The sequence below is a fragment of the Schistocerca serialis genome, chromosome 5 (genome assembly GCF_023864345.2).
Source record: "Schistocerca serialis cubense isolate TAMUIC-IGC-003099 chromosome 5, iqSchSeri2.2, whole genome shotgun sequence".
In the NCBI taxonomy this organism is placed as follows: domain Eukaryota; kingdom Metazoa; phylum Arthropoda; class Insecta; order Orthoptera; family Acrididae; genus Schistocerca; species Schistocerca serialis.
The window spans coordinates 123,601,730-123,620,567 of record NC_064642.1 but is presented as its reverse complement, the minus strand read 5'-3'; positions in this window follow the sequence as shown (position 1 = coordinate 123,620,567).

Sequence of the window (18,838 nt, the reverse complement as noted above, 5' to 3'; positions counted from 1 at the left end):
CGTCAAGTCGCAAGTGATTTTGTACCAGTGTCAGCTCATGTTGCACGAGACAGTCGCTCTTGTCGTCAGCAGGACAATAAACTTTTTGTAGACTTGGACATTAATGGCGTAGTGATACCATTCCAGCTCGATACCGGAGCTGCAGTTTCACTGATCGATCACGACACTTACAAACTGCTGGGCACACCTCCGTTGCGTGCCGCAAATGTGAAGTTAAGTAGCTATTCAGGTCACGAGATCCCTGTGTTAGGACAGTGCAGCCTGCTTGCAACATACAAAGGACAAACAAAACTTGTATCATTTTACGTCCTTCGTTCTTCTTCTGCAGTGAACTTGTTTGGTTTCGATTCATTTCAGTTGTTTAACTTGTCTATAGTAAATGAGGTCCTATCAGTGAACCAGACTGTGCCTCCAGACAGTGTTTCTCGTCTATGTGAAGAACTTGCAGACATTTTTGCACCGGACCTCGGCTGCGCTAATAACTATAAAGCACATATGGAACTGAAAGTAAACGCGCAACCGAAATTTTTCAGTTCCCCACGTATTGCGTGATGAGGTCGCAAAAACATTACACGATTTGGAATCACAACGTGTAATTGAACGTGTGCAGGCTTCTCTCTGGGCATCACCCTTAGTAATTTTGCCAAAACCTTCGGGAAAATTGAGACTTTGTGTGGACTTAAAGGCAACAGTGAATTCACAACTAGTTATTGCAACTTTTCCTTTATCCCGCCCAGAAGGTCTTCTCAACAAACTGTGCCCAGGGACATATTTTTCGAAGTTGAACCTACCAGATGGGTACATGCAAATACCTGTGGTTAACACGCATTTTGGTTTGTATCAATTCAAACGACTGCCATTTGGGTGTGCATCCGCCCCTGCATTGTTTCTGCAATATCTACAAACTGTTTGTGCGTCGGTTCCTACTGCAGCAAACTATCTGGCTGATATTGTGATCTCCGGATATATGGAAGAAGAACATTTAGCCAATCTTAGAACATTATTTCAGATCTTGAGACAAAATGGTCCTCGCTTACGGAAGGACAAATGCGTGTTTTTTGCTACTGACTTGCCATACCTGGGACATGTACTCAATGCCCAAGGCATACATCCCAGTCCCACGCACCTCCGTGCCATACGAGACTTGTCTTCGCCGTAGAATTTGAAGCAGCTACAGTGTGTGCTGGGAAAAATCAACTATTATCACAGACATGTGCCGCATCCCTCTTCCATTTCAGCTCCGATTCATCGCTTACGCCGTAAAGGTGTTCCGTTCGTCTGGCCGACGGAATGCGACGCGCCTTTCGCCGGTTGAAATCGGCGTTGCTTTCCAATACTTGCCTTACGCCATTCGATCCCCGGAAGCCCCTTTTGTTGATGGTGGATGCATCGGATTTCGGGATCGGTGCTGTGCTTGCGCACAAAGATGGCTCGCACGATCACCCTATTGCTTTTGCGCCCAAATTGCTCTCGTCTGCGCAAAGTAATTATTCACAGATCGAGAAAGAAGCATTGGCTCTCGTATTTGGTGTTACAAAGTTTCATGACTTCTTGTATGGTCGTCTCTTTACCATAATCACAGACGACAAACATTTGACATCGCTTTTTCATCCGAACGAGCCTGTACCTCCACGTACAGCGCAGAAATTCATTCGCTGGTCTATATTCCTCTCGCAGTACGGCTACGATATCTTGTATCGGTCCACTGCTAAGCACGGAAACGCCGATGCCTTGTCCCGTTTGCCTTTTGCTGAGGTTAGGGCATTGGAATCCTCCGAACTTGCTTGCATGTTCATTGATTCGGAAACCGATGACGTGGTCGGATCGTTTCCGATTGATTTTCGTCGTGTAGCTACAGCCACACCTGCCGACCCTGTCCTTGCTACCGTTCTGCGTTTCGTTGCTACGCAATGGCCCTTTTCAAAGTCACGGATTGGGGACCCGTTGGTTCGCCGATTTTTTGCTCACAAGGAGAGACTTTTTGTTCGACGTGGTGTTTTGCTGTTGCGTTCTGACAATGATCAGTCCAGGGTCGAGGTCCCACGTTCGTTACAGTCCTCTGTCTTAAAGCATCTCCACCAAGGACATTGGGGTATAGTGAGAACGAAACAACTTGCTCGTCGGCACTGTACTTGGTTCGGAATCGATGCCGCGATACGACTATGTGCTCTTCTTGAGTGGTGTGTGCCGAACAACAATCAGCACCACAGCGGAAATTCTTTGCATGGCCAAAAGTCACTTCCCCTTGGCAACGCTTACACATCGACTTTGCTGGTCCATTCTGGAATGCTCGATGGTTGGTTGTGATAGATTCATTCAGTAATTTTCCTTTTAATGTCTGGATGTCTTCCACCAGACCATCGGCCACCATCCAAGCGTTATCTGCTATCTTTTGCGTTGAAGGTCTTCCACAGACTATTGTTTCGACAATGGCCCACAATTCATGTCCGCAGAATTTCAGTCATTCTGCAAGGCCAATGGTATTCAACATCTGACATCCGCGCCGTTTTCGCCACAGTCAAACGGTACCGCTGAACGATTGGTCAGGACTTTCAAGTCACAGATGTTGAAGTTGAAAGAGTCACATTTTCGGGAGGACGCGTTATTGCTCTTTTTGTCCTCGTATCGCTCTCAGCCCCGAGATGGTCCCTCCCCGGTTGAGTTACTCCACGGACGCCATCATCGAACCTTGATGTCTTTGCTACATCCGCCGCATCAGGTTCCTGTGCAGCGGCAGACGCTTGCTTTTGCCCCAGGCGACGTTGTCTACTACCGCTCGAAGGGCGCATTCTTCGCTGCCTCGGACGCCCTATGTATCTGGTTTTGGGGGCCTCTGGTGAGGTGCGCCGGCATCTCAATCAGCTGCGCCTCTGTCGTCACACGGGATCTGCCGCTCGCCGTCTGCTTTCAGCGACGGTGCCGTCCGGTCAGCGCCCCGGGGACCCATCTACTGGCTCACCTCAGCCCTCGCTGCCTTCCATTTTGCCCCATGGCGACGCACCGCCGCCTGTTCTCCAGCCGGCGACGCCCGCAGTGGACGCGTCGCTGCAGCCGTCGGGCGCCTCCGTGGGTCACGCGCCGCCGATCGCTCCCCGTGACCAGTTGTCCTCCGCCAGGGAACTCTTGCCCGCTCCGGACCACATGGCGTCTTCGCCCGTCGGGTGCCCCGACCCGATGGAGGTCGACCCTTCGGCCCCTCCTGTCTCTATACGGGCGCATACATCGCATGTTGGCGTGCACCCTGAAGTAGGTTTTCAGGCGTTCCCCAGCTCCCTGCGGTCCGAATGGCAGAGTGCGGGTGGCACAGCCTCGCCTGGTGTTAGGCTCCCCACCTCGTCGCATACGTCAACATGGGGTCCTCCTCACAGCGGGGGGACGCCTTATACCACAACCGTACGCCGATTTGCTGGGGAGTAATGTGTTGTCACCGACAGACACCACACTTGCTAAGTGGTAGCCTTTAAATCGGCCGCGGTCCGTTAGTATACGTCGGACCCGCGTGTCGCCACTATCAGTGATTACAGACCGAGTGCCGCCACACGGCAGTTCTAGTCTAGAGAGACTCCGTAGCCCTCGCCCCAGTTGTACAGCCGACTTTGCTGGCGATGGCTCACTGTCTACATACGCTCTCATTTTCAGAAACGACAGTTTAGCATAGCCTTCAGCTACGTCATTTGCTACGACCTATCTTCAAGAATGTATTCTTAACAGATAATATTGTGAATCATGTACCGTCAAGAGCGATATTCATCATTAATGGATTAAAGTTAAGTATCAAACTAATTACGTCCGCTTTCAGAATTCTCATTCCTTGTCATGTTCCACACCTCGCGTCAGTATAGTTCTTCCCTCCTCACGCCAGCCTGCGTGAGCTAAAACGCGTGCATTTCGGCCTCCACTCGTAACACGGTGTTGGCTCTTCTGCTAACACAAAATATACATAGTCAAAGAATTTCCGTGACAGCTACAACATTCTATATAAGCAACACTACAAATTAACATGGAAATATCGATACAGATGCAAAATTGGTCAAAAATAGGTGTTAAAAAACGATAACTGATAATGTCTGGCTAAAACGAGCAGTATTTATACAAGCTGGACCTGTCCCTATTTCGACAAGGCATCATTTACCTCAATATATACCACAAACGAGCCGTGGTGTGAGGCCATGAGGCTTTCATCTCACGCACGCCACAAGGACCTCTGTCTTCGTACTGTGCCAACGGTATTAGGGCTCTGGCTTCGCCGTAGGTGGCTGAATGTGGGGCAACTACCCACAGGCCTGGGCCGCAGTTCCTGCAGCATCAGCATAGTCAGTTTGGGGTAGATTGCTCCTCTGATCTCCTTCTGACCCGCATTCATCTCACTTCTTGCGTTCGTATAGGGTGGCATCCTTACAATAATTTGGCCGGCACGACAGAAAGTTCTGTTCCTTGTTCTCAAGTGGGGGTGGCGTATGTAACAACACTTAAATTATTAAAACCACCATTTTATGGTTTCTCTATTTTTTATTCTCCATTCCTCTGTCCGTCTTCGGCACCCACTCTCCCTCTATCCATCTCCAACACCCCTACTCTCTGGTCATCTACTCCTGCTCCTATTGTCCATCTCCTCCTCCCCCTCTCTCTGTCGATTTGCTTCTCCCTCCTCTATCTGTGTGGTCTTTTCCCCCTTGTCCTACTCCCTCCTCGGATCCCAGCTCCTCATCCTCCTTAATGCCATCCCTCCCTCCTCTCTCTGTCCATCCCCTCCTGCCAGCTCACCCTCTCCTCCTCCCCCTCTCGCCATTCATCTCGGCCCCCTTTCCTCTCTGTGTCTATCTTCCCCTCTACCATCTTCCTGTCCACGTCCTCCCCTCCCCTTTCTCCGTCTATTTTATCCTCCCCTTTATCTGTTCATCTACACTCCACTCCCATCTCTCTACCTGTCTCTCCCTCCTCCTGTCTCTTGCAATCTCTTCCTCTTTCCTTTCTCTGTCCATCTCGTCTTCTTCCCACTCTCCATCCATTTTACCCTTCTCTGTCACTGTCCATTTAATCTGTCCTCTTCCTCCTATCTGAGTCTGTCTCCTCTTTCCCTCACTGTCTGTCCATCTCTTAATCCTCCTTTATCTCTTTACGTTTTCACACCCACCTCAATAAGGGGCTGGTCGTTACTACACCTATAGTATTTTCTAAATTTATTAAATCGTTCCAGGGGTTGAAGATGATTTTCGCCCACACATGACAAATATGTTTCACACGTATATGACTATTCCACGAGCCTTTGACACATATTTCACCTGACTCCCTAGCGAATTTCGCCTTGTAGTTTCATTTTCATGTTTACGATATCGTAGCTCATGAACTACGTGCTGTATAATTATGTAATTTTGCAGGTATATCCTGTGGTATATGTGCCTACTCTCTTCGAAATCTGTTGTGAATAGAGTTAATAGTAAGGAAGTAAAAATTAAAATGTCATGTATGACGTGGAAGTCTATCACGCATCTCACTATCTGACGTCATATCTCTTCAACTCTCTGTCGACAGTGAAAATGGCGATACTATCTGCGAGAATTGTCGCAGATGGACTTAGTAACAACGAAGTAAGAAATTAAACGTCTTGCATGATGCGGTTGGTTTTCACGCATTCAGTGTCTATGCCATGGTATCTTCTGATCTAACAGAGCTACAATGACACCCTTTTTCCGGTACATTCAGTGGTATTTGTGAATACTGTCTACAAAATGTGTCACGAAGACAGTTAATGTTAAAGAAGTAATAAATTAAAATGCCATGATTCATGTGACAGTTTTACTGCATGAAAAGGAAAATTTAGTAAACTATAATATTTTTCTTTTCTCAGCGACAAAAAGGGTCGACAAGGTTGGAAATTGTGTGTAAAGTTTGTTGAAACTCTGAAAGTGCTCTCATTCTCAAACTTTGGATAACGAAAGTATTGGTAATCTCGTGTCGTGGGCTACACTACTTTTTCGCCCCCACCCCAACCAGTTTGATAGCTCGGTGGTTCTCACCCCTGCAGTCAGACAGTAAATGATATATGTAACAAGTCTGGTTGCAATCGGTCCAGTGGTTTAGGAAGAGATATGGAACATACATAAACTGATGGGGGAAAAATTACAAAACAAAGGAGAAATTGTGCGATATAGACGAAAGATGATAAGCGGCTGTTGCGCCACTATCAGGATGCATATCATGTTTGCTTTAGAAACCCGCTGTAAAGGTCGTGAGCGTTAGTTGCCTTTGCGGTTGGACGTGATGAGTTACCGTTAGTCAAGAATGCCTTTAAGGCGACAAAGAAACAACTAACAGAACCTCACTGAGTTTGAACGAAGTTGCGCTATAGGGCTGTGAGAAGCTCAATGTTCCTTCTGCGATATTGCAGAAATAGTTACAGGAATGTAGCCATTTTACATGATTACTGGCGGCGGTGGTCACGAAATCGAACGGTCGCAAGAGGACTGTGTGAGAGGAAAGAAGACCATTGTGTTCGATGTATGACTCTGTCGCATCGTACTGCATGTGCAGCAGTAATCTGAGCAGCAGTTGGCACCTCAGTGACAAATCGAACTGTTTCCAATCGATTACTTCAAGGACAGCTCCGATCTTCCGTCCTGTAGCGTGCGTTCCACTGACCCCAAACGACTACTATTGGCCATTTCAGTGGTGTCAAGCGAGATCTCATTGGAGGGCAGGGTGGAGGTCTGTTGTGCTTTCTGAGGAAAACTTGTTCTGCCTCGATACCAGTGATGGACGCGTGTCGGTTAGATGAAAGGCAGTGGAGGGCCTGTAACCAACCTGCCTGCGTGCTAAACACACTAGAACTACACATGCAGTTATGGTCTAGGGTGCGATTTCGTGTGACAGCAGGAGCAATGTTGTGGGTATCCCACGGACCCTGATGGCTAATTTGTACGTCTATCTTGTGATTCGACCTTATGTCTCGTAACGTTTGCCCACACACCGCTGTTGTATCTCAACATACTCTACAGACCGTCATCATGTCGACTGGGCCTGCTCGATCACCAAATCCGTCTCAAATCGAGCACATATAGAACATCTTCGGACAACAACTCCAGCGTCATCCACAAACAGCAATAACAGGCATGGGACTTCCTGCCACAAACTGACATACGGCATCCGTTTAACGGATGCACGTTCGCAAGCTTGCATTCAGCATTCTGGCGCTTACACATTTCGCACTTGCAATGTCTTACATGGACAAAGGTATTCCAGAAATTTCATTATTCTGCATTATTTGCTGGTGCTGTGATTATTTTTCCGACAGTGTACATACATACATACGTAAATGCATTTTTATAATTTGTGTACATTATTCAGCTCCTCACGGATGCATCTTATTGTGTCTTGTGGCCACAAGGTATTACTCATTACCTTTACAGTTGAAAGCTAACATTACATGTCCACTCGTGCCACTTGTCAAGAAAGTAAGAATACAGGTATCACTATTCGACATTATAAGTCGAACTATAACACGAAAATGCCCTACCATGGCTACAAGCGATTTGGTCCGGCGTTCCTATGGACTGTATTGGAAGCCCTCCAGCGCATCTCGTATCTCACACAAAGCTGTTATCATATTTTTGGATGGTTAATGAAGCATCTAGTCAGTGTCGATTCAAGGGCTGGAGCTGTGGTTCTGGATGGTGTGGTTTTGTCGCTTCTGTAAATGCACCTTGAATTGTTCTGTGTCAGAACAGATGCTTGGACATCTTATACATCTGCTGTTGTGCCAGGGAATGAAATTCTGAGTGGAAGTAAATGTTTTAAATCTTTGCTGCGGTAAGCATAGAGCTGAGATAACAAGCGCGATTCCATTGTCTCAATCGGAATGAAAACAGAATGGAAAGCCAACGCTGCAAATAGCGAGACACACCACTGGCTCATTGGCTCATTGCCACACAAGACTCGACCAGAGTGTGCAGAATGCGACCGCAACAGAATGACAAAACCATTATGTCATTCTGAAGGTACGAAAAGGTGAAGGAAGGTCGTAAAACACTCACGGAAGACCGCCGCCACAATATGATGCTGCTGAAAGTCTCATTCTGAAGAACTGGAAACAACGGTTGGGACACTGCGGTGCTGATAAGCGTAGACGACAGGGTCAAATTCGCACTTTCCCACGGCTCAGTACTGTCATAGGCACGAGCTAATCAATATAAATACTTTGACTTCTGAAGCAGAGAATCAGTTGTTTTGATAGTCTTTTAAGTTACAGTGCACCCACATCGAAGCTACTCCGTGATGGCCGCCTGTTTTTCATCTGATGACTTCAGCTATGAGACACCAGCGATCCGTCCTGATGCACTCCGCTTTTGTGGGTTGCTTTGCTACCATACTTGTAGCAACTGATGTGAAGACTAGAGTTCTTTCGATCACTTGCTTACTGGAGATCAGTTGAGGGTGAACTTCGAGTAGCTGCTCACGCATCTGTAGGGAAAGGTGCATTAGTGCTGACCACTTGGTGTACCTGTGAGCAGCTACCCGTCTCTTGACCATCTCCTGTTGGGAGGCCACAACATACTTCTAACTTCTGCCTGCCTACCATCAATCCGTGCGGAGCTGTTGGCCACCGACCACGCTGCAAACTACGATGACCACGAGAGGACCCTCTTAGCATATCGGCTAGACGAGCAACGCCTGCAGACCTCTGGGATGGCATCCTGCACGACGCAACCTCCACTGAGTGCCACATCAATGCCTGCTGAGTCGGGCGACTAAGCAACTTCCATTCACGCACTCCGCTGTACTCGCCACCAGTCATCGCCACAGATAAGTTATTTTTCATTGTAGAAATCCTGATATTAACTGCATTGACCGCCAGCATTGTCCTACTGCCGCCACCAGGCAACACTCCCATATTCCGAGATTCGCATCCTGCACACATACAAACCAAGGTTTCTCAGGTCTCCACAAGGCGTACAAAATAGTATCGACCGGTTTCTCGGTATGTGTATTTCAGTGAATTGCTAAATGACCATTTTTTAGTAGAGGCCTAATCACATTGCCATTTTAACCAAAAATCACCATTTACATCAGTCTAAGCTCCTTGCAGTGTCATCGGTTACCTCAGCAAGTGAAAGAGCACACAACTAACAGCTCAAAAAAAGTGATAGTCTGAAAGTCACACCGAAATTGAATCTTCAGAGAAACATGATCTTTTCCCCACTTCGTTAATAGAAGAAATAAATTTCCTGAACGAGTCTGCGATAACTGTGGATTTCCTTTTTTTTCCTTTTTTTCGGATAAATTTGTCGGCATAGTTTAATCTCTTTCTTTATATATAGCTACGATTCTGCAGCTGCCATCATTAGATCCAAACATAGGAATGTAAACCAATATTCGGTATTACTTTTGTAAACCAATATTCAGTATGACTTCCAATAAAAATTCTACAGAAATTTATTATGCGATTGGGATGACTTTATTTACCACACATAATCCTATTTTTAATAAACCTCGCCAAATAATGCCACCAACTCTGGTTAAATCACCTCCCATTACTTAACAACGTGTCACCCTTTATTACAGCAAAACTTAAGTCACCAGCACCTATGGTAAAAATATGTGTGTTCCTCCTCACAAAAGCCTCTAACACACAATGTCTTAGTACCACTGGTCTTGTCTTGCACCCTCCATAAGAGTGTGCGACAAAATCCCCGATTGCACGATATCGATTTGCTTCGATCAAACGCAATCATTTCATGTATGTCAGTACAATAATCTGTTTTGATTTCTTTTTTTTTTTTTTTTTTGTATTTTGCAGTGATTTTACTTCTTATGTGTTTTGGCCTTTCCATCCCCCTTTCAACTCGGTACAATACATGTATTATAAAAGCGATTTGCGTGCGATTGGAACCAGGGATTAAAATTCAGGATGAAACGATATCAAATATAAGATTCGCTGATGCCATGCTATCGTCGGTGAAAGAGTGGAAGTATACAGCATCTGTTGAATGGAATTCACAATCTAATGGCTACAGAATATAAACTGTGAATACACAGGAAAAATACAAAACTGTTGAGAAGTAGGAGAAACGAGAACAACGTGGAACTTGACATCAAAATTGATGGTTACGAAGTAGACGAAGTTCAGCAATTCTGGTACCTCGGAAGCAAATTAACTCTTGACGGAGGACACAAAAGTAATCTAACACACGTAGAGAAGACATTTCAGACCGATAGAAATCTACTTGTGCCAAACATAGGCCTTAATTTGAGAAATAAATATCTGAGAACGTTCGTTTGGAGTAACGCATTGTGTGGTAGTGACGAATGGACAAAGGGGAAACCGGAACAGGAGGGAATCGAAACGTTTGAGATGTAGTGCTGTAAAAGAATTTTGAAATTCATGTGGACTGATACAGTGGTGGAATAACTGGTGGTGGGGGGGGGGGGGGGAGGGAGAGGTTAGAGGTTACGGGGGGTGGGAGCTACGGTGCCATTTTTAATCAAATCCCAAACAAGGCCAAAATATGTTCAATAAATAAGGGGCAAATTGGAGTTCGAGATTCCGTGTGTGTACCTAAAACTAAGAGCAATAGTATTAAGACCACAATGGGAAATTCACTGTCATATGTAGAGGGGATAGAGGACTAGTGGGAAGAGTATATTGAAGGCCTCTATGAGGCGAGGACTTGTCGAATGACGTGATGAAAGAAGAAACAGGTGTCGGCAGGAAAGAAATAAGGGATTTGGTATTAGAGACAGAATTTGGATGACTTCAGATAAAAGAATGCAGAAGGGCTAGATAACGTACCATCAGAATTTCTACAATAGTTGGGGGAAGTGACAACAAAATGACTATACATGAATACATGAGACGGGAGAAATACCATTAGACTTTCAGTAGAACATCATGCACGCAATTACGAAGATTCCAAGAGCCGACAAGTGCGACAATTTTGCACAATCTGCTTAACAGTTCATGCAAGATGCTGACACGAATAACATACAGAAGTATGGAAAAGGTAACTTACGACTTGTCAGATGACATTCAGTTTGGCTTTAGGAATGGTAAAGGCATCAGAGAGACAGTTCTGACGTTGCAGTTGATAATGGAAGCAAGACTGAACAAAAATTTGTCGACCTGGAAACAGCGTTCGGCAATGTAAAATGGTACAAGATGTTCGACTTTCTGAGAAAGATAGGGGTAAGCTATAGGAAAAATGGATAATATATAACGTGCACAAGGCCCAAGAGGAAATAACAGGAGTGGAAAATTAGGAACGAAATGCGGAATTGGTTAACATCGCAGCCCCGGGAACTTTATGAGACAGCCATTCACCTCCTTGTGTCACAGTGGCGCAAGTGTCTCAACAGCCAGGGTCAATACCTCTAACATATAAGTGCTGGTTTCTGTAATTATGCCTCCGGCTCGTTTCTTTTTCAACGCCCCTTATATGACAAGCGCTTAGTAAAACTCAGAAACCATCAATAATGGCTACAAATATCATCTAGCAATGGAGAATCTTTTGTACATTAAAAAAATGCATAAAACTGAATCTTCCAAGATTAAAAAGCTAACATCAGAACCATGAGACAAAGTAGGTATGAGTTTTATAGCAAAGTGAACTATGTCATCAAAAGCATCGGAACGCCCCAATGTAATGCGGAATTGGCCACAAGATGTCAAGAGAGGCAGACTCGCCAGTATGAAGGGAGGTGAGGGTATTGTGCTGTCAGTAGGGAAGCAGGATTGGTCTGTCAGGAGAGCTCGATAACTTCGAATGTCGACTACTTGTTGGGTGTCAGCTGCGTAACAAATCCATCGGGGACACTTCTATCTTCCTAAAGTCTCCTACTGGACTGTTGGTGAAGTGATTGTCAAGTGGAAACGCGAAGTAGCGACCACACCTAAACCAAAGCCAGACAGATCTCATGTACTGATGGACAGGTACAGGTCGATCATTGCGCAGGATGGCTGTAGAAAAATCGCTTGAAGCAAATGGGAGTAATCACTCGTGATTCACACAGTGCTAAATACATCAGTCTATTTAGCACCACGAATGTGCGTAGCGAGCTAAAAAAGAACGGGGTACAGTGGTCTGGCAGCTCCTCATAAGCCACAAATTTCTGTAGTCACTGCTAAGCGATGGAAATTGGAAATTTGTGGTGAGGTCTTATGGAACCAAACTGCTGAGGTCATCGGCCCCTAAGGTTACGCACTACCTAATCTAACTTAAACTAACTTACGCTAAGGACAACACACACATCCATGCCCGAGGAAGGACTCGAACCTCCGACGGAGGGAGCGGCGCGGACCGTGAAAAGACGCCTCAAGCCACGCGGCTACCCCGCGCTGATGCCAAGCGATGCCTTAGGCTGCGTAAAGCGCGATGCCACTGGATAGTAGATGACAGGAAACAAGTGATGTGGAATGAGAAATCACGCTATACCATTTCGCAATCCGATGGAAAGTTTTTTGTTAGTCAGTTGATTAGAGACCATTAACTGTCATCATGTATAGCGCCATCAGTACTGAACTTATGAAATCACAAAGCCCTGAACGGTATGAACACGTTACAGCGCTGTGTACTGCGTACAGTAGAGAAACAGTTCGGAAAAGGTGGTTGTATCAGCATCACAAAGCACCATGTCTCAGAAGCAGAATCTGTGAGGGAATGGTTTCTGGAGAATAACATCCCTGAAGTTGGTTGGTTCAAATGGCTCTGAGCACTATGGGACTTAACTACTAAGGTCATCAGTCCCCTAGAACTTAGAACTACTTAAACCTAACTAAGCTAAGGACAGCACACACATCCATGCCCGAGGCATGATTCGAACCTGCGACCGCAGCGGTCACGAGGTTCCAGACTGTAGTGCCTAGAACAGCTCGGCCTTCCCGGCCGTCCATCCCTGAAGTGGTCTGGCCCGCCACATTCCCGGACTCAACCTAAGGGAATCAATCTGGGTCAGCTACAACTTCGACTTCGTTCCAAATCTCAGCATCCAACATCATTATCTTCTCCGGTTTCGGATATTTAGTAAAAGTGGACTGCCATTCCTACGCAGACATTGACACACCTCATTAATAGTGCCCCCTCAGAAATCAATGGTGAAGGGCGCACTTACTCCATATTGACATCCATGAGTAGGTGACCGGATACATGTGATCAGATAATGTACACCAGAGGCTTATACACTCCTGGAAATGGAAAAAAGAACACATTGACACCGGTGTGTCAGACCCACCATACTTGCTCCGGACACTGCGAGAGGGCTGTACAAGCAATGATCACACGCACGGCACAGCGGACACACCAGGAACCGCGGTGTTGGCCGTCGAATGGCGCTAGCTGCGCAGCATTTGTGCACCGCCGCCGTCAGTGTCAGCCAGTTTGCCGTGGCATACGGAGCTCCATCGCAGTCTTTAACACTGGTAGCATGCCGCGACAGCGTGGACGTGAACCGTATGTGCAGTTGACGGACTTTGAGCGAGGGCGTATAGTGGGCATGCGGGAGGCCGGGTGGACGTACCGCCGAATTGCTCAACACGTGGGGCGTGAGGTCTCCACAGTACATCGATGTTGTCGCCAGTGGTCGGCGGAAGGTGCACATGCCCGTCGACCTGGGACCGGACCGCAGCGACGCACGGATGCACGCCAAGACCGTAGGATCCTACGCAGTGCCGTAGGGGACCGCACCGCCACTTCCCAGCAAATTAGGGACACTGTTGCTCCTGGGGTATCGGCGAGGACCATTCGCAACCGTCTCCATGAAGCTGGGCTACGGTCCCGCACACCGTTAGGCCGTCTTCCGCTCACGCCCCAACATCGTGCAGCCCGCCTCCAGTGGTGTCGCGACAGGCGTGAATGGAGGGACGAATGGAGACGTGTCGTCTTCAGCGATGAGAGTCGCTTCTGCCTTGGTGCCAATGATGGTCGTATGCGTGTTGGGCGCCGTGCAGGTGAGCGCCACAATCAGGACTGCATACGACCGAGGCACACAGGGCCAACACCCGGCATCATGGTGTGGGGAGCGATCTCCTACACTGGCCGTACACCACTGGTGATCGTCGAGGGGACACTGAATAGTGCACGGTACATCCAAACCGTCATCGAACCCATCGTTCTACCATTCCTAGACCGGCAAGGGAACTTGCTGTTCCAACAGGACAATGCACGTCCGCATGTATCCCGTGCCACCCAACGTGCTCTAGAAGGTGTAAGTCAACTACCCTGGCCAGCAAGATCTCCGGATCTGTCCCCCATTGAGCATGTTTGGGACTGGATGAAGCGTCGTCTCACGCGGTCTGCACGTCCAGCACGAACGCTGGTCCAACTGAGGCGCCAGGTGGAAATGGCATGGCAAGCCGTTCCACAGGACTACATCCAGCATCTCTACGATCGTCTCCATGGGAGAATAGCAGCCTGCATTGCTGCGAAAGGTGGATATACACTGTACTAGTGCCGACATTGTGCATGCTCTGTTGCCTGTGTCTATGTGCCTGTGGTTCTGTCAGTGTGATCATGTGATGTATCTGACCCCAGGAATGTGTCAATAAAGTTTCCCCTTCCTGGGACAATGAATTCACGGTGTTCTTATTTCAATTTCCAGGAGTGTATGAAATATTTCTGCTATAGCTTTATGGCAGCAAGAGAGGGGAAGAAAACCAATGTGCATTCCGTGTGCATACCGGGGGGAGTCATTCCAGATGTGGAAAGGGTCCTTCCGGATGCCATGAAGGGTACAGGGTGCACCCATCTGCATGTGGTCGCTCATGTCGGCATCAATGATGTGTGTCGCTATGGATCCGAGGAAATCCTCTCTGGCTTCTGGCGGCTATCTGATTTGGTGAAGACTGCCAGTCTCGCTAGCGGGATGAAAGCAGAGATCACCATCTGCAGCATCGTCGACAGGACTGACTGCGGACCTATGGTACAGAGCCGAGTTGAGGGTCTGAATCAGAGGCTGAGACGGTTCTGCGACCGTGTGGGCTGCAGATTCCTCGACTTGCGCCATAGGGTGGTGGGGTTTCGGGTTCCACTGGATAGGTCAGGAGTCCACTACACGCAACAAGCGGCTACACGGGTAGCAGGGGTTGTGTGGCTGGGCGGTTTTTTAGGTTAGATGGCCTTGAGCAAGTACAGAGAGGGCAACAGCATCAACAGGTGCAGGGCAAAGTCAGGACATGCGGGGACCAAGCAGCAATCAGTATTGTAATTGTAAACTGTCGAAGCTGCGTTGGTAAAGTACCGGAACTTCAAGCGCTGATAGAAAGCACCGAAGCTGAAATCGTTATAGGTACAGAAAGCCGGCTGAAGCCAGAGATAAATTCTGCCGAAATTTTTACAAAGGTACAGACGGTGTTTAGAAAGGATAGATTGCATGCAACCGGTGGTGGAGTGTTCGTCGCTGTTAGTAGTAGTTTATCCTGTAGTGAAGTAGAAGTGGATAGTTCCTGTGAATTATTACGGGTGGAGGTTACACTCAACAACCGAGCTAGGTTAATACTTGGCTCCTTTTACCGACCTCCCGACTCAGCAGCATTAAAGGCAGAACAACTGAGAGAAAATTTGGAATACATTTCACATAAATTTTCTCAGCATGTTATAGTCTTAGGTGGAGATTTCAATTTACCAGATATAGACTGGGACCCTCACATGTTTAGGACGGGTGGTAGGGACAGAGCATCGAGTGACATTATACTGAGTGCACTATCCGAAAATTACCTCGAGCAATTAAACAGGGAACCGACTCTTGGAGCTAACATCTTGGACCTACTGATAACAAACAGACCTGAACTTTTCGACTCTGTATGTACAGAACAGGGAACCAGTGATCATAAGGCCGTTGCAGCATCCCTGAATATGGAAGTTAGTAGGAATATAAAAAAAGGCAGGAAGGTTCATCTGTTTAGCAAGAGTAATAGAAGGCATATTTCAGACTACCTAACAGATCAAAACAAAAATTTCTGTTCCGACACTGACAATGTTGAGTGTTTATGGAAAAAGTTCAAGGCAATCGTAAAATGCGTTTTAGACAGCTACGTGCCGAGTAAAACTGCGAGGGACGGGAAAACCCACCGTGGTACAACAACAAAGTTAGGAAACTACTGCGAAAGCAAAGAGAGCTTCACTCTAAGTTTAAACGCAGCCAAAACCTCTCAGACAAACAGAAGCCAAACGATGTCAAAGTTAGCGTAAGGAGGGCTAGACGTGAAGCATTCAGTGAATTCGAAAGTAAAATTATATGTACCGACTTGACAGAAAATCCTAGGCAGTTCTGGTCTTACGTTAAATCAGTAAGTGGCTCGAAACAGCATATCCAGACACTCCGGGATGATGATGGCATTGAAACAGAGGATGACACGCGTAAAGCTGAAATACTAAACACCTTTTTCCAAAGCTGTTTCACAGAGGAAGACCGCACTGCAGTTTCTTCTCTAAATCCTCGCACAAACGAAAAAATGGCTGACATCGAAATAAGTGTCCAAGGAATAGAAAAGCAACTGGAATCACTCAACAGAGGAAAGTCCACTGGACCTGACGGGATACCAATTCGATTCTACACAGAGTACGCGAAAGAACTTGCCCCCCTTCTAACAGCCGTGTACTGCAAGGCTCTAGAGGAACGGAAGGTTCCAAATGATTGGAAAAGAGCGCAGGTAGTCCCAGTCTTCAAGAAGGGTCGTCGAGCAGATGCGCAAAACTATAGACCTATATCTCTGACGTCGATCTCTTGTAGAATTTTAGAACATGTTTTTTGCTCGAGTATCATGTCGTTTTTGGAAACCCAGAATCTACTATGTAGGAATCAACATGGATTCCGGAAACAGCGATCGCGTGAGACCCAACTCGCTTTATTTGCTCATGAGACCCATAAAATATTAGATACAGGCTCCCAGGTAGATGCTATTTTTCTTGACTTCCGGAAGGCGTTCGATACAGTTCCGCACTGTCGCCTGATAAACAAAGTAACAGCCTACGGAATATCAGACCGGCTGTGTGGTCTGATTGAAGAGTTTTTAGCAAACAGAACACAACATGTTGTTATCAATGGAGAGACGTCTACAGACGTTAAAGTAACCTCTGGCGTGCCCCAGGGGAGTCTTATGGGACCATTGCTTTTCACAATATATATAAATGACCTAGTAGATAGTGTCGGAAGTCCCATGCGGCTTTTCGCGGATGATGCTGTAGTATACAGAGAAGTTGCAGCATTAGAAAATTGCAGTGAAATGCAGGAAGATCTGCAGCGGATAGGCACTTGGCGCAGGGAGTGCCAACTGACCCTTAACATAGACCAATGTAATGTATTGCGGATACACAGGAAGAAGGATCCTTTAAAAAATGGTTCAAATGGCTCTGAGCACTATGGGACTCAACTGCTGAGGTCATTAGTCCCCTAGAACTTAGAACTAGTTAAACCTAACTAACCTAAGGACATCACAAACATCCATGCCCGAGGCAGGATTCGAACCTGCGACCGTAGCGGTCATGCGGTTCCAGACTGCAGCGCCTTTAACCGCACGGCCACTTTGGCCGGCTAAGGATCCTTTACTGTATGATTATATGATAGCGGAACAAACATAGATAGCAATTACTTCTGCAAATATCTGGCAGTATGCGTACGGAACAATTTGGAATGGAATGAACATATAAAGTTAATTGTTTGTAAGGCGGGTACCAGTTTGAGATTCATTGGGAGAGTCCTTAGAAAATGTAGTCCATCAACAAAGGAGGTGGCTTACGAAACACTCGTTCGACGTATACTTGAGTATTGCTCATCAGTGTGGGATCCGTACCAGATCGGGTTGACGAAGGAGATAGAGAAGATCCAAAGAAGAGCGACGCGTTTCGTCACAGGGTTATTTGGTAACCGTGATAGCGTTACGGAGATGTTTAACAAACTCAAGTGGCAGACTCTGCAAGAGAGGCGCTCTGCATCGCGGTATAGCTTGCTCGCCAGGTTTCGGGAGGTTGCGTTTCTGGATGAGGTATCGAATATATTGCTTCCCCCTACTTATACCTCCCAAGGAGATCACGAATGTAAAATTAGAGAGATTAGAGCGCGCACGGAGGCTCTCAGACAGTCGTTCTTCCCGCGAACCATAGGCGACTGGAACAGGAAAGGGAGGTAATGACAGTGGCATGTAAAGTGCCCTCCGCCACACACCGTTGGGTGGCTTGCGGAGTATAAATGTAGATGTAGATGTAGATAAAATAAGTCTATCCATTGCTCGAAGAAATGTTGAACATTGAAAGATTATGGTCGTTTAAGAAAGAGTTCTAATTGATCATAACATTTGACAGTAGTCTCTATGGCATTAAGGAACATACAAATTATTCACGTTGACAATATTAAGTGAAAGGCAGACTAAATACATGACATATTTGTAAACAGAGCATTACACATAAAAAATATTTCCACTCCTTCTAAGTTTCGTCGGTTCCACTGCACTAACGTACACAGAAATCTGTCTTTTAAGCTGATAACCACACTCTGCAACGCAAAGGATCGGTTTTTCGAAATCTTATAATTGTCTGCCATCGACGTCAACTTTGGAATTTGTCTCAAAATTGTCGACAACCTGATTCTGAAATAGTACAGAAGCGTAGCGCAACGCGACATCATCCTCGGGCTCAACGAGGCTTCATCCAGCGAAGGGTCGACACATGCGAAGAAATGGCCATAGCTCAGAAGATCATATGACATTTTAGGGGGTTAATGATGTCACATTGGCACCAAATTTCACAACAATGATGACCAATGCCACCATGGCATGTCTAACGATGGGAAAGCTTTTCACACCCCCTAATACCAACATTTCACTCCTTGAAACTTCCTGGCAGATTAAAACTGTATG